Genomic DNA, 14,321 nt, shown 5'->3' with positions numbered 1-14,321 from the left:
AATCAGGGGCCAGTGTGTCATTGATTAAGATATAGTCCCGGGAAAGACCCTGACCATCAAAGGGTTGGGGCACCAGCCATTTGAGGTACAGGTAGCAAGTCTCCCCATTGAGTGGAGGGGCCTGATCAGTCAGTGGCAGAGAAAAGTCCAGTGGAGGAAGGGGCACCCCTTAGGGAAGCACCAGAGCTTCCCACTGATTGCTTAGCTGGGCAAGAGGAGTTGAAGCAGGAGGTTCTAGCGAACCCCAGCTTGGAGGAACTCCAACGGGGACCTGAAGCAAGAAACAGAGTTCACCCTGGGTCAGTGACAACAGGTAGTCTGGGATAAGGGACTCCTTTATCGCTATGGGTGCCTAGGAACCATGCCGTGTCCTGCGAGCCCTATTGCCAGCTTATGGTGCCACATCAATTCAGGCGACAGCTGCCCACCATGGCTCAGAATCTACCCTGTGCTGGTCACCTGGGCATGGGCATGGGCTGGACTCGCCAGCAGCTGCTGGTAAATTTGTATTGGCCCAGGCTAGCCCAGCACCTGATGGATTATTGCAGATCTTGTGAGATGTGCCAGCAGACAGGTAAGAAGGGATAAGAGAAAAGCTCACCTGCAGCCCTTCCCTGTTGTTGATGAGGACTTCCAAAGACAGGATAGACATTCTGGGCCCTCTGAGGCATAAGGCTCAGAGAGGGAATAAGTATATCTTAACTTGTGGGTTTTGTAATGCGGTATCCAGAGGCAGTTGCCCTACACTTCATGGAGGCCCCCGTGGTCGCTGACGCCCTAACACATGAAAACCCCAAATTGTGTTCTGTGTGTATTGTCATTATAGTTAGTTTGATCATTTGTGTGGTTCTCTTTAGGTGATGAAAAGCCTTCCTAGACATGGGGATGCCAATGCCCACAGCTCTGAAACTGGCCATTTGTACAGTTTTATAGAGGAGAGTCCAGTTTTCTGGTCCTCTGTCCTCTATTGATATGAAACTGGATGTCTTCTATTTTTCATCACTTGGCACCACCCCTGCCACCACTGCTGTGAGCTCCCCACTCACTACCACCACCGCCTGCAGGAGCTCGCTGTGCCCCACCAGCCACTAGAAGCTGGTTCATAGTGGTGGGGACAGTTGCACAAATGCAACTCTCCTCTATTCTCAAGGTACCTTGATGGCCACCGTAGGTGGGGCCCTGCCAGGCCCATGCAGCTCTACAGGGATAGGGTGCAGTCTCCCTGCCCTGACTGCAAGGGGACTTTGCTTTGCCTCTATGCACGCTGGGCACAGCATGAGTGGGGTGGAGCCCCCAGGCTCTGGGAACAACCACATGTGCTTGGGGCTGATCTAGCTGGGAGCCAGCAGCAAAGCCACCCTGTACAGTACCTGCCCCAGCCTCTTGAGGACAACTGTAGATGGGCTGGACTAGACTGCAGCCCACACAAGTCAGCGCAGCCGTTCCAGGGAGCTTCTATGGCCAGGCCCTTGGGCCAGGGACAGCTCCACTCTACATATTTTTTTTTTTTTTATTTTGTAAACATTTTATTAGCAAAACCAGACTATAGCAAAGGATTCAAAGGGACCCCAGACCGAGGCCTCACAAAATGGTAATACAACATTTCAAATAACATAATACAAAACATTGGGATTGATATCATATTGCACGTCATCTCACTTGTACACAGTATAGACAACATCCCTGAGTATTGGCTATCTAACACATATTACACATATCCTTATCCCTATCCCATGTGCAACCCTCGCCAGCCTTTCCTACTCACAATGCTGACTCTTAGTTTAGCCTACACCTGTGCGGGGCTGAAACAACCCCCTGAAGTCCAGCTCTTCCCACAATTTTTTCTCCCCTCCTTCTTTCGTATTTCCTTCTCTATATAGAAGTGCAGCTCGTGCATTGCTAGCTGCAGACACTCTGTTGTGGAAAAGCACGACCCCTTTAGAACCAACAAGGAGCGTACTTTCCATAGTGCTACTTTGGTGCAGGTGATTAAGACCCGCACCCCCCATGTCCCATCCGTCCCCTCTGATAAACCATAGAGAACATTTCTGGAAGTCACCCCCGTTCCCCTTCCCGTATCCTTCAAATAGGTGGTCACCTTCCCCCACACCCGTTGTGCGTACGAGCAGTCCCACAGTACATGTGTCACCGACTCGGGCTCATCGCAGAGCTCCCTTGGGCACTTGGGGGACCGGGAGAGTCCCCAGCGATAGAGCACCTGTCGCACTGGCAGAGCATTTCGCACCGCCCTCCACGCCAGCTCCTCATGCTCCCCTTTCCAGTCCTTCCCCACCAGTCCTTTCCACACCCTACGGACTTGCTCCGGTCTCAACTCCCCGACATCCGACATCCTCTGCTTCCCTCTCAGGAAATTGAAGACCTTTTTGGCATCTCCCAGCCCCTCGATCCCTAACCCCTCCAATCCTTCTTGTGCAACAAAGGCTCCAAGTCGGGCGTAGGGCAGCGACATCTGCCAAGCCCACGCTCCCTGCCACGCACTCCCGAACAGGCCCAGCCTTCTCAGGAGCCTTCCCCCCCAGAACCTGCAGAAATCGGTCATGGTGCCCGCTGCTCCCCTCGCTTCCCTCACCACCAGCTTCAAAAAGTGCACGTAAGCGAAGGTCTCTATGTTGGGGAAGCCCCATCCCCCCAATCCCTCTTCCTTATATATCTCTGTCCTAGCCACCTTCTCGGTCTTCCCCCCCCAAAAGAAAAGGCACAAGGCCCGCTGGACCCGCCGGGCCTGTCGCCAGGACGGGGGGTACACCATTGCCGTGTACAGGATTAGCGGCAGCAAGCACTGTTTGATCGCTTGCACCTTCCCCCTCGATGATAACCCCCGTGTGCTCCACAACCCCACCGTCTGCTTCACTCTCCCCTCCAACACTTCCCACGCCCGTTTCCCTTTCCCCTGGGTATCCATCCAGACGCCAAGCACCTTCAGTTCCTCCCTTTCCACCCGTAGCCCAAGGTTTCTCAAGTCCCCCCAATTCCCTACCGCAAGCACTACGCTCTTGTCCACGTTCAGCCTCGCTCCGGATGCCTCCCCAAACTCGTCTACGTGCTTCAAGGCTCTTCCCAGGGACACCTCGTCCCTCACTACACATGTCGCATCATCCATGTATAGGAGGATTTTCAATTCCCCTCCCCTCATATACTGTACCCAGCACACAAGAAAGCTAAGTCTGGAGCTGCAAGCACCACAAGCTTGGCTTCCTGCCCAAGCCAGGCAGCGTCCCCTTTCGAGCAGGGTAGGCCGGTTGCTGTTACCTTTCAGATCCATGTTCTTGGGGAGCCCTGGCACAGGATGCAGCCTGTCTGACTCACAAAAAATTCCCTCCCCCATCCCCTCCTCTCCCTGAACAAGAACTGATTAGGAAAGACAATGAAGATGCAGTGGGAGACACACCTAAAGTCTTCCAGATCAGGGTGACGAGTGAAACAACTGCCCTAGGTCTCATTTGCATCCGAGATGGAACCAGGTGACAATTCATTCACAAAGGAGATGGAAGCCTGAAGCAAAGGCCGCAGTGAATTCTGGGACCAGAGAAGCAGGGGAGCGTGGCATGATGGGGAAGCTGTGCTCCAAATGCTAATCAACCCACATCTACACACACCCAGCTCAGCATTTATCAGACCAATTCTAATCTGGATTTACAAAGGACGCCCCCCCAACTAGAACTAGGTAGAAATAACGTTTACTAGGCATCTCGGGCCCTACATTCCCTGGTCCCACTATGGGAAGTCTATTTAAACTTGATTGACTAAAACTTGGTTGCCGGGTTAGGGAATGCTGAGGCAAGAGACCGAGTCCGAGGGGGTATGGGCAACATCTGAACAATGGTAAAGGGTTCATCGCAACATCCAGCCCGTTGGAGCCCTAACCACAAATGCTGTCATACTTTTCCTAAAATAACTGGTGGAAGTCCTCCCCACCAAGTTTATGAACACTTTAGTAAACCCCTTAAGTCTGTTAAAAGACTACAGTAAGATCTGGAAGTTATGCTAAGCTGAGGCTTGTTCACAACAGGTAAAAATAAAAAGCCCTGATGCTGCAAGCGATCTATTGTTTCTGAAGAAACAAGGAGGTATCCCATCCAGTATATCTGCTATCCATAGGAATTTCAAGCTGGCTCCTAAGTGTCTGGTTACTCCTTAAAAACCTTATGTTTTTCCTGGTTGTTAATCAGTTTCTTGAGATGTTCCAAACCAGGTAACCCCTTGTCAAGAGAAAAGACAATTATTTACACTATTAAAAGAATACTTTGAAGAAGGTGACCCGAGGGTATAACAATCTGTAAAATCAGCAAGCAAGTGTGCTTCAAGAGAAGAAATCTCTCTGACACCATCTGCTGTTGTTCTCGAGAAGCTAGAAGAAACAGATCGTCTCCCTTCAAGGATCGTGCTGAGAACTTTACCTGTCAGCAAAAGTTTTTTGGGGTTTTTTTTATAAAACATTTTATTAGAAAACAGACCATAGTAAACAAGCTCAAAACGACCCCCAACAGAGGCCTCACAAAAGGTAGTACAACATAAGACTTTAAAATTAACATAATAAACACATCGGAATTGATATCATATTGTCCGTCATCTCATTTCTACACAGTATATACAAAACATCCCTGAGTATTGTCTATCAAACACATATTACACATGTTGTGTCAGTCATCCTGTACTCTCCCATAAAAAGAAAAAGGAAACACCGTGTGCAATGCAGGTCCCTTCTGTTGTCCCTATCCCATATGCACCCCTCACCAGCCTTTTCTACCCACAAAGGCTGAATCTTAGTTTAGCCTATACCTGTGCGGGGCTGAAACAACCCCCTGAAGTCCAGCCCTTGCCAGAACTTTTCATCCCTCCTTTCGTATTCCTTTCTCTGGCTCCATAGAAGTGCAGCTCGTGTATTGCTAATTGCTAACCTGTCAGCAAACAACCCAAGTGCCTTGGACTGGTGAGACCCCAGCTCTCGCTCTCTCTTATCTCTAGCATGGATTTCTGAACCTGAACTGTATTAGTTAAGCTTGAGCTAAGTTTCCCCAAATACTTAGTGAACCCAGGGTAGTATTCTAATTGTTTGTGCTTGTTTTCCCTTGCATGTCTTATTTTTACTAGTACCATTATAGATTTCATATACTTAGCAATAAATAGCTTTTCTAGTCAAACTGGTAGTATCTGGTTGTATGTTTCTTTCTTTACTTTCCTTCCCCACTTGCTCTGCAGCAACGCTTCTTTTACCTAAGTCAAAGATCCCTGTGAAGCCCAGAAATACTGTGGGGCCTGCTTATCAAGAGGCTACCACTACTAGGACAGTTAGGACAAAAGATTTGGACGTGCTGAGTTTGAAACACATAAGGGGATCAGCTTGTACAGGCTGATTGACCCAGTTTGGCTCAGACGTGCCCTAATGAATTGAATGCTGGCCTGTGAGGGTGTCAGCTGGACACCCAGCCGGATTCAGAGGGATTCTGTTCACCCGTGTGCTTGTGTCTGACTGCGGTTTATTGTTACCTTAATGAACTGATACCTGGCATATGAGACTGTCAGCCTGTCCATGCTGATCAACCCGGCCGGGTCAGGCGTGTCACGTTAATTTGGGTGTGTTTGTGTGTATGACTGATTTGGTGACTGGAGGGACCCAGCCCCATTGAGACTGAGTCCTGCAATATCTTGGGGGTGAGGACTTGCAGAAGTGAGATACAGCTCTATAAAGAAACACAAGTAACACAAGCAGCACATTGATAGAATTACAAAGACCCTAGAAACGTGTCCCTAATAAATAAGCACACCCCAAAGTGATGGGCAAATCTGGTAACACTATGCCTTATCCCCACAGTAACTTTAAAAAATGTTCTTTGTTTAAACATTTTCCTTGCATATCTCCTGGCATCATGAACGCCTTGTGCCTCCCATCTGCGAGAGCAAAGTGACTGTTACATAATGAACTGGTGAATCGCACCATAAGCTTAGACTGGCAACAGGATCAAAGTAACGATCACATGATAACTGTGACTGTCTAGCAGTGAAAAGAATCGACCAGCCATGAAGTCAGCGCTTGAAGATATGTAACAACTCTATGGCTGTTTTTGATCTGGCTTTAATTTCAACATGTAGCAGGGCCTGTATCCATCCCTCTGCTCTATACCGCATTGATGAGGCCTCTCCTTGAGTCCTGTGTCCTGTTTTGGGCCCTGCACTTGAAGAAGGATGTGGAGAGATGGAAAAAGTCCAGCTCAGGGTCACGAATGATCATGAGCCTGATGAACAGGTATCCTGGTTTCCTCTGTTTAAAAATTGCAACTTCTCTGATTAAAATCCCCCCAATCAGTCACTCCCCACCCACAGCCCCTGGACAATGCTGGTGCTCTCGCTCCCCACCCACAGCGCCCCTTACCCCGCAGGCCTGCTGAAGGGGGCCCACAGCTGTCAGGGCTACAGGGCCAGGGACCCAGGTGCAGAGCCCTTGCCCTCCGCAGCAGTGCCCAAGCCCCGGGGGCCGCCTGCAGGAGGCAGTGGCTGCTGCGCCAGGGCAGAGCAGAGCTTGGAGCCTGCCTCCCCCTCCCCTGCGGGCAGCATGGCCAGAGCGAAGCCCATGGGCGGGGGGAGGGGGTGCTGGCTACAAATGACCGACTCCCAGGATCCTTAAATTCTGGCTTATTAGATGGAATGTGCAAAACTGAGAGAGTTAAAACCCATGAATGCAACCCTTCAAATTATGAGGGGCACTGTCTCTCAAATACCCCCCTCCCCACCCCCAGTCCAGGATGATGCAGCCTTGAGCAGGGGGCTGGACTAGATGTACCCTTGTGAGGTCCCTTCCAGCCCTGCTTTGCTGTGATCTAGTGCCAAGCCAGGGGACTGTCCAGGCCTGTCTCACTGAGGACATTACCACCAGCTGCAGATAATAGCTCTGCACACCCAGGCCAGCCTGTGCCTTTGGTCCCAGCCCTTCCTGATTGTGTTGACCTCTATCCTATTCTCTCCTTAACTTTCTCTTTTCCAAACCAGAGGTTGGTGCTCCCTGAGAAAGGAAATCAGTCCCATATCCAGCAGTGAACCTAAAAAGCCAATATAATATTGAGCAACATTAAGAAGAGAATAGAAACCAAACCAGAGAACATTGTTATGCTATTATACATGTCAGTGGGACTCCCACATCTGAACCCTTGTGCCATTCTGGTTCCTGCATCTCCAAAAAGGATGCTGTACAGTTAGAAGTTCAGAGAAGGGCAGCCCAAAGGATCAGGGGCCTGGAGCTGTTGCCATACCAGGAGAGACTAAAAAGGCTCAGACCCTTCTCCTTGGAAAGCAGAAGGCTGAGTGGGGGTAGGATAGAGGTATGGACCAAATGAACAGGGAACCGTTGCTCACCAAGTCCTACAGAACTAAACCTTGTGGGCACCTGCTGAGATTCGTAGGTGGTAGGTTTAAAACTAACAAGCTAAAGGATTTTTTTGACCCAACACATTAACGGGTGGCATTTATTGTTATGGGAAGTGGTGGAGATAGCACAACTGGGTTCAGCAAGGGACTGGATAAATTCAGAGAAGCTAGAGCTATTCTTGGCTGTAGAGTAGGAAGGTCAAAGATGTTTCCTCTGGCGTCTCAAACCCAATGAGGTGGATGCTAGGAAGGGTATTGAAGAAGAGGAAGCTCATGAAAATCATAGAGAAGTCGGGCTGGAAGGGAGCTCTATAGGTCATCGAGTCCAGCCCCTGCCTTGCTCTAGAGATACTCAGTTCAATGTTCTCCCTCTGGCGTTGTCAGACCAGCCTATTTGTTGGGCTGTGGGTCTCGGCCCACCAGGAGAACATCAGGCCTCCGTGTCGAAGACAGGATACCAAGCTAGATGGATCATTGGTCTGACCCAGTTTTATGTCCTTATTCCAGGCACTGCGTGGCATCCTGCTTACGCTGCACAGCAGTACAGCCTCAGCATCTCCACCTCATTACATTGGCATGCTCCAAGGATGTGGCCTCCAGCAGTGCCGTAGCAAGGCGGGGGGCAAGTGGGGTGACTGCCCTGGGTGTCGAAGCGAAGGGGACGCCAAGGGGTGCTCCCCAGCTGGGGCGGGAGCAGGACGGAGCCATGAGGGACTTATCTGGGGAGATGGGGATGGGGAAAGGGTGGCTTCTGCCGCTGCGTACACTCCTGGCAAGCATGGGGGGGTGCCCCCCCATCTGTGCAGGGGGCTAGGGCGGGCTGCCACTGTGGGGTTTGCCCCAGGCATCACACTTTGTTGCTTCGGCACTGGCCTCTAGCGTGGATCTACCTAAGCCACGTTCTGGCTTCCAGATCTCCGTGAGTCTCCCCAACCTGGGCAGCCCCTCCTCCCAGCCTAACTCCTCCCCTGCTCAATTTTCCTTCCTTCCTCCTCTTTCTCCCTGTCATGTGTTTAATTAGCTCATAGAGCATACTGTTATGTATGCATGTGTCATGGGATTGTAATTCCTGGGTTCATCCTGTGCTTCAGGGTACCTGCTGGTTGTTGCTGGGGGCTGTAGGGGCCAGAAAGAAATATTTATTCCCCTTAAAGGCAGAACCTGGCCTCTGATACAGTGCTCAGTTCTTGGTCTGGGGCCTTCCTTCGAAGCCTCAGAGAGCAGCTGGCTATTTCCAAGCTGAAACATTAAGGAAAAGGGGGGTAGTGGCAAGATGACACAAAGTGATTCCAAGTGGGAAAGACCCAGGTGGACTGCGAGGAACTACAGAAGGATCCTGCATGATTGAGTGAATGGGCAATGAAATGGCAGATAAAAATCCAGCACTGATAAGTGTAAAGTGATGCAAATGGGCAAAAATAACCCATGCTTTACCTATTATGGGCGCTACATGAGCTGGTACCACACAGGAAAGAGATCTGGGAGTAATTGCGGACAGCTGGCTAAAAAATACCAGCTGGATGGCTAAAGAAGAGAATTGTAAATGAAACAAAGTCTCAGGATTCCCCTTTATAAATCCATGGTGCCCCCACACACTGAAGACTGTGCCCAGGTCTGGTCCCCGCATCTCAAGAAGGAAATCGAAGAACTAGAGAGGGGCACCAAGAATCATGAGTGTCACAGAGGGGCTTCCTTCCACATGAGAGCTGGTAAAAGAGGCCAGGTCTATTCAGTTTAGAAAAGACCTGCTTGAGGGGGACCATGTGAAGGGTTTACAAGATACTAAATGGGGAAGAGTAAGTCAATAGGGATTTATTATTGACTCTCTTGCAGTACAAGAACTGGGGTGCCAGGATGAAACTAGTAGGGAGTATGTCGAAAGCAAACACAAGGAAGTTTTTTATCACCCAGCAGGTCATTAGTGTGGGACCCATTGTACCAGATGTGGTGGAAACTGTTCAAACAGGGATTGGACATATTCTTGGAGGAAAGGGGCATCAGTAGGTATTGAGCACAGGAGTGAGGGGCACGGCCTCTGAATCAGGGCTTCCTAGACCTTAAATGCTGGAGGCTGCAAGTGAGAAACCATGGATAGCCCTGGTCAGACACAGTTTACTCTCCCTTCCAGCATGTGCTGTCTGCCATGGTGCGACACAAGAGACTGGGCAAGACAGACCTGTGGTCTGACCCAGTATATAGCACTTCTGTGCTTAATTCAGCGTGGAGGAGATGGCTTGGTGCCATGAAGGAAGGAGCTGGTAGTCGGGATCCAGGACTCCTAGGTTTCATCAATAGATCACTAGTTCTGGGATCCAGGACTCCTGGAAGTTTCATCCTAGCAGCTTGGCTAAAATGCTAGGGGGCCCCAGCATCAAAAGCCTACGTTCCCTCTCTGCAGCTACATCCCCATGGGTTTGCTCCCCCCAGAGTAGTTCATGCCCTGAGTGCAGCCAGGCAGGGTCTGTTGCCCCCTTATGAGCTCACAAGGACCCTCCCATTCTGACCTCACGATGATGTCACTCCCTGACTACCTCCTAGGGCCCAGGGATCCTCAGGTGGGCAGTTGCCAAGAAAGAGGTGGAGGAGGGAGGTTGCTATATCTTCTGCTCCACCAACCTGGCAACTTACCAGTATGGATTTTCTGGTCGAATTCATCCTGGTTATACTGGGAACTCAAGTAGCCTTTTGGCTTTTGGATTTGCGGGGGGGGGGGCAGAGGGGAGGAGGCTTCTGGGCTTTGCTGGATGTCTCCTCCTCTCCTTTCTGCTCCATGTGTCAGGATGTTCTTAACCCTCTTGTAGAGGCAGGGGAAACACCCTGGAACTGGGTCAATTAAGGCAGATTCCTTGAGTCTTCCCAGGGATAACTGTTCCCCTGGCATGGTTTAGTACCCGCCTTGGGGTTGGGGCTTCAAGCCCACTTTCTGGAAATGGGAGGCTCCTCCCTAGCTTGCATCTGCGGCCGTATGTATGACTGAGGACAGGCGAAACTTGGGGGCATCTTAACACCAAGTCTCTGGACTCGGGCCTGCACGTAGGATGCCTGCCAAAAGACTTTGGCAATATCTGAAGCCCCTGGCGGGGGTGGAGGATGTTTGCCAGTTGTAGGGCCACTTATGGTTTGGACTGACTCATGAATTTAGACTCGATTTGGCTGGTTTGTCTTGGGACATGAAACATTTCTTTAAAAAAACCCCTAACTAAACAAAACAAAACCTGTTTTTAGAGGCGTTGGGTGTCGGCTGCAACTGAGGCTGGGGATGGTGACAGGGCTGTGCTAATGCTCCTGCTGGGACGACAGGCTCCTGGCTAGAGGGTCTTGTCCCTCTGCTCAGGGTCCCCGTGGGGATGGTGGGACCTGCCGGGTGGGCACCAGTTCTCCGGCCCTGCGGGGTCCAGGGAGCTGCCCTCTAGCCCGCTGCTCTCTGTGTGTGCAGACCGTTCGTCGGAGGCTGAGGCAGATACTGGGAAGAGCCAAGCTGGGAGGTGAGTAGCCTCGGGCCCTGGCCTGGGACAGGGGCAGGAAAGAGCATGGCCCCCTGCCTCCTCCCAGCCCACAGGAGCCACGGAGGAGCAGCCAGGGCCCCGCTCACAGGCTGGGGGTGCCGGCTGGGGAGGGGCAGAGTCTCCCCAGGCCCACGCCAGCTCCTTCCTCTCTCCCTTACAGCAGCTTGGGGACACGTGGAGGAGACACCACCACGCCAGTACACACAGTAAGCACTGCCCCGTGCCCCTGCAGCCTCCCGGGGCCTGAGAGACCCCTTTCTGCCAGGGATGGGGCTGGCTCAGGAAAGGGAGGAGGGGAGGGGGCAATGCAGCCATAGGAGATGCCCTCCTCTTTGTCCTGCAACTGCCCCATGCCTGGGCACAGGCTCAGCCTCGAGCGCACACTGCAGCTGGTGGAAAGGAGGCTCCAGCACAGGACCTGGCACCTGATGAGATCTGAACCCGTAAGAGCTGAGGGGGGAAGGTGCGGGGTCTCTGAGGGGGCCTGTTCCCAGAGGGGACCTGGAAGCCACATTTTCTGTGGTCTTTGGGAGGACACGGCCCCACCCCACGTCCCCCAGAGTCTGGACCGTGTGGGGGGGGTGGAGGGGATGTGCCCTGCCCCGCATCTCATCTCTGCCCCCCGTCTCCTCTCTGCCACAGGCCCAGACCTGCATGTCCTGCACCATCCTGGATCTCCGAGGAGCCCGAGGAAATGGAGGACCCTGACGCTGCCTTCATGCAACCTCCCAGCCATGCTGCCGTGGGGGATGCCTTCGTGGGGCCGTTGCTGTTGGCCTGCCTAAGGGAGACCTTTGTGCTTTTGCAGGAAGATGGCGTGGCTCTCCCCAGCCCAGCCTGGCACCCTCTTAAGTCCCCACCAGGACAGGCAGATGGGTGTCAGAGTCAGCCCATGCCTGTGCCAGTGCTGGAGCCGGCGGTTGCCCGGCGTCTGGGCTTACACATCTGGTGCCTGGAGCTGCAGCGCCAGCTGGGCCTCCCCAGCCCGGATGCCAAGTCACTGCCCGTCTGATCCCCCCAGTGCTGCTCCGGTGCCCCCGTCCCACGTACGCTGAGAGACGCCGGCTCTGGAAGAGCATCTCCCGCACCCCTCGGGATTCCCGCGCAGCCCTGCGGGTCTCGCACCCGCTGCCCGCCCTGCCTGAGGAGCCGCCACAGTGTGAGGAGGCTGAGGCCATGAAGACAGAGGAGCCTGGATCCAACCCACGGGATAAGGCCGTGAAGACAGAGGAGCCTGGATCCAACCCACGGGATAAGGCCGTGAAGACAGAGGAGCCTGGATCCGACCCACGGGATAAGGCCGCGCGGCCTCCGGGATTGGACACCCAGGAGCCCTGTGTCTGCCTCCCCAAGCCCTTGTCCTGCCAGGCCCTGAGGGTCATGAGCCTCCCTGAGGCTGCCCTGAGCCAGCCCGCGCCCCATGCTGACACCAGTCTGCAGCCTTCTTTCCAGCAGGGGAGCCCGGAGACACAGCCTCCACTGGCCCGCGGGTCCCAGGGGATGGCTCCGTGTGGGAAAGAGACTCCCTCAGCCGCCCAGGCCCATCCTCAGGGGAAGCCTTGCAGCGCGGCTGAGCCAGAGAAGGGCCCAGAGCACCGCCACCCCCCCCCGAACCCCTGCAGGCCACTGGGGTGCACCAGCCTGCAGTGGAAGCTGCACCTCCTGGCCCCAGAGCCTCCGGGCAAGCAGGATCCTGCAGACACCACCGTGTTGCCAGGGGAAGCCAGCACCAAGGTCCCAGACCCATCTGAGGATGTTTGCACTTCCCAGGAGGTGTCGGAGCGGCACCTCATGGGGAAGCAGCTGCAGGAGGTGACTGAGGAGCCGGGCCCGGCCTCTTGCCAAATGCCCTCAGGGGCAGAGACTGGCCGAGGAAAGAAGGACCTGTCCCACCCGTGGCGCACCACCAATGGAAGTGCAACGAACAGCATCAGATGCCTCCTTCCCACCCCAGTGAGAGGCCACCATGGAGGAAGGGAGCAGTGGAGCCTGGAACAGCCCAGGAAAGGCACCCAGCTGCCCCCTGCCTGGCACCCCAGAGGGCAGAGGGGGGCACCCAGCGGGCAGCCAGTGGCAGCTGGGAGCCGAGAGCTGCATCAGGCTGGTGGGCAGGCGCCTGACCTCCCCTACGTCTGTGGCCTGGAGGGAAAGCCAGCCCGTGCGGTCTGGCCAGGAGACTCTGGGCAGCTTGGTGCCAGCTGCAGCCTGAAGGAGCTTCAGGGGCTGCTCCAGAAGATCACAAGGGTCATGGCAAGAAGCCCCAAGGCCTCAACAAGCTCCATGGCTGGTGCAGGAAGGGGCCTCCAGCAGCGCAGCCTTGAGACCAGCTGGGAACGGGATCAACTGGTCTCCCAGCTGCCCCCAGGCTCAGAGATATCCCCGGGGACCGATGTCCCGTTATCCCAGACCTCCATGCCTGCGTGGAGGCACAGACCAGCCTCAGTGCTGCCCCGCAAGCCAATCCACAAGCCTGGTGGGGAAAGCGGGATGGGACCCAGGCAGGGGAGACCCCCTGGCTCCAGCCAGCCCCAGCAGGGAAAAGAAACCCGTGCTAGCAGCTCGAGGGCTGTGGCAAGAGAAAGCCTCGCCGGCACCCCCGGAGACACCAACAGGCTCCCCAGGGAGAGGGGACGGGGTGCAGGGCCAGGCCCTTGGCCGTGGAAGGAAGGAGGGAGGGAGGGACCAAGAAGTGCGCTCATGACCTGCAGCTCCAGTTTGTTGCTGACCTGCTGAAGAAGCAGTGCCCCCAGGGTGTCAGTGCCATTTCCCCCACCAGGCCCCTGTGCCAGCTGCCTTCTCCACCCAGCTGGATGTCCAGGCTCAAGGCCAGGTCCACGCCCACAAGATGAGCCTGAGCTACAGGCTAGATGCCCCCGGCGGGCCAGCTCAGGAGGGGCCGCCCACAGGGGGCTCCCGGGGGACACGGAAGGGGGTGAAGGGTCAGGCGAAGGCAGGGACATCTGAGCAGGGCCTGGACGATACCACGAACGTCTGGCTCCGCACATCCCAAGCCCCGGATGGGGTCTGTCAAATGAGTAGCAAGAAGCAGGGGAGGAAGCCAGGTGGCTCTTTGGGCCCTGTCGGCTTCCAGGGACCCCTTGAAGAGCCTCAGCGCTCATCTCCAGGGGACCCCTTGGGTCCTTCCAATCTGGACCAGAAGCCCCTGGAGAGAGGGAGCCAGAGGCAGGACAGGAGGCTGAGGAGAGCTTCCCACCAACGACCCCAAACTGTCTCTGTCAGCACCAGCACCACACATTTCCCCCCCCAGCAGATGGACGGAGCCACTTCTCTCCTGGCCACCAAAGAAAAGAAACTCCAGACCAGGACCCCATCAGTGCCCAGAGAAAAGGTCCCTTTGTGCCGCCGCTTCCTGAGGTGCCTCCAGTGCACCTTCTCCAAGCTCTGCCTCACCACGAGGGCCCGGCTGTCCCGGGA

At 54.3% G+C, this 14,321-nt stretch overlaps 1 long non-coding RNA gene across 1 annotated transcript; it reads left to right on the top strand.

The window, feature by feature from the left end:
* Positions 1 to 10,116: 10,116 nt before the first annotated feature.
* LOC132243850 (uncharacterized) lies at positions 10,117 to 11,806 on the top strand. The gene is made up of 3 exons (XR_009455434.1): positions 10,117 to 10,865; positions 11,047 to 11,092; positions 11,529 to 11,806. It is a non-coding gene; the product is annotated as an uncharacterized LOC132243850 (long non-coding RNA).
* The last annotated feature ends 2,515 nt before the right edge of the window (positions 11,807 to 14,321 follow it).

This window comes from Alligator mississippiensis, chromosome 11, assembly GCF_030867095.1.
Source record: "Alligator mississippiensis isolate rAllMis1 chromosome 11, rAllMis1, whole genome shotgun sequence".
Lineage (NCBI taxonomy): Eukaryota > Metazoa > Chordata > Crocodylia > Alligatoridae > Alligator > Alligator mississippiensis.
Note: the sequence above shows the minus strand (reverse complement) of the source record. Positions and strands in the feature narration are given on the sequence as shown.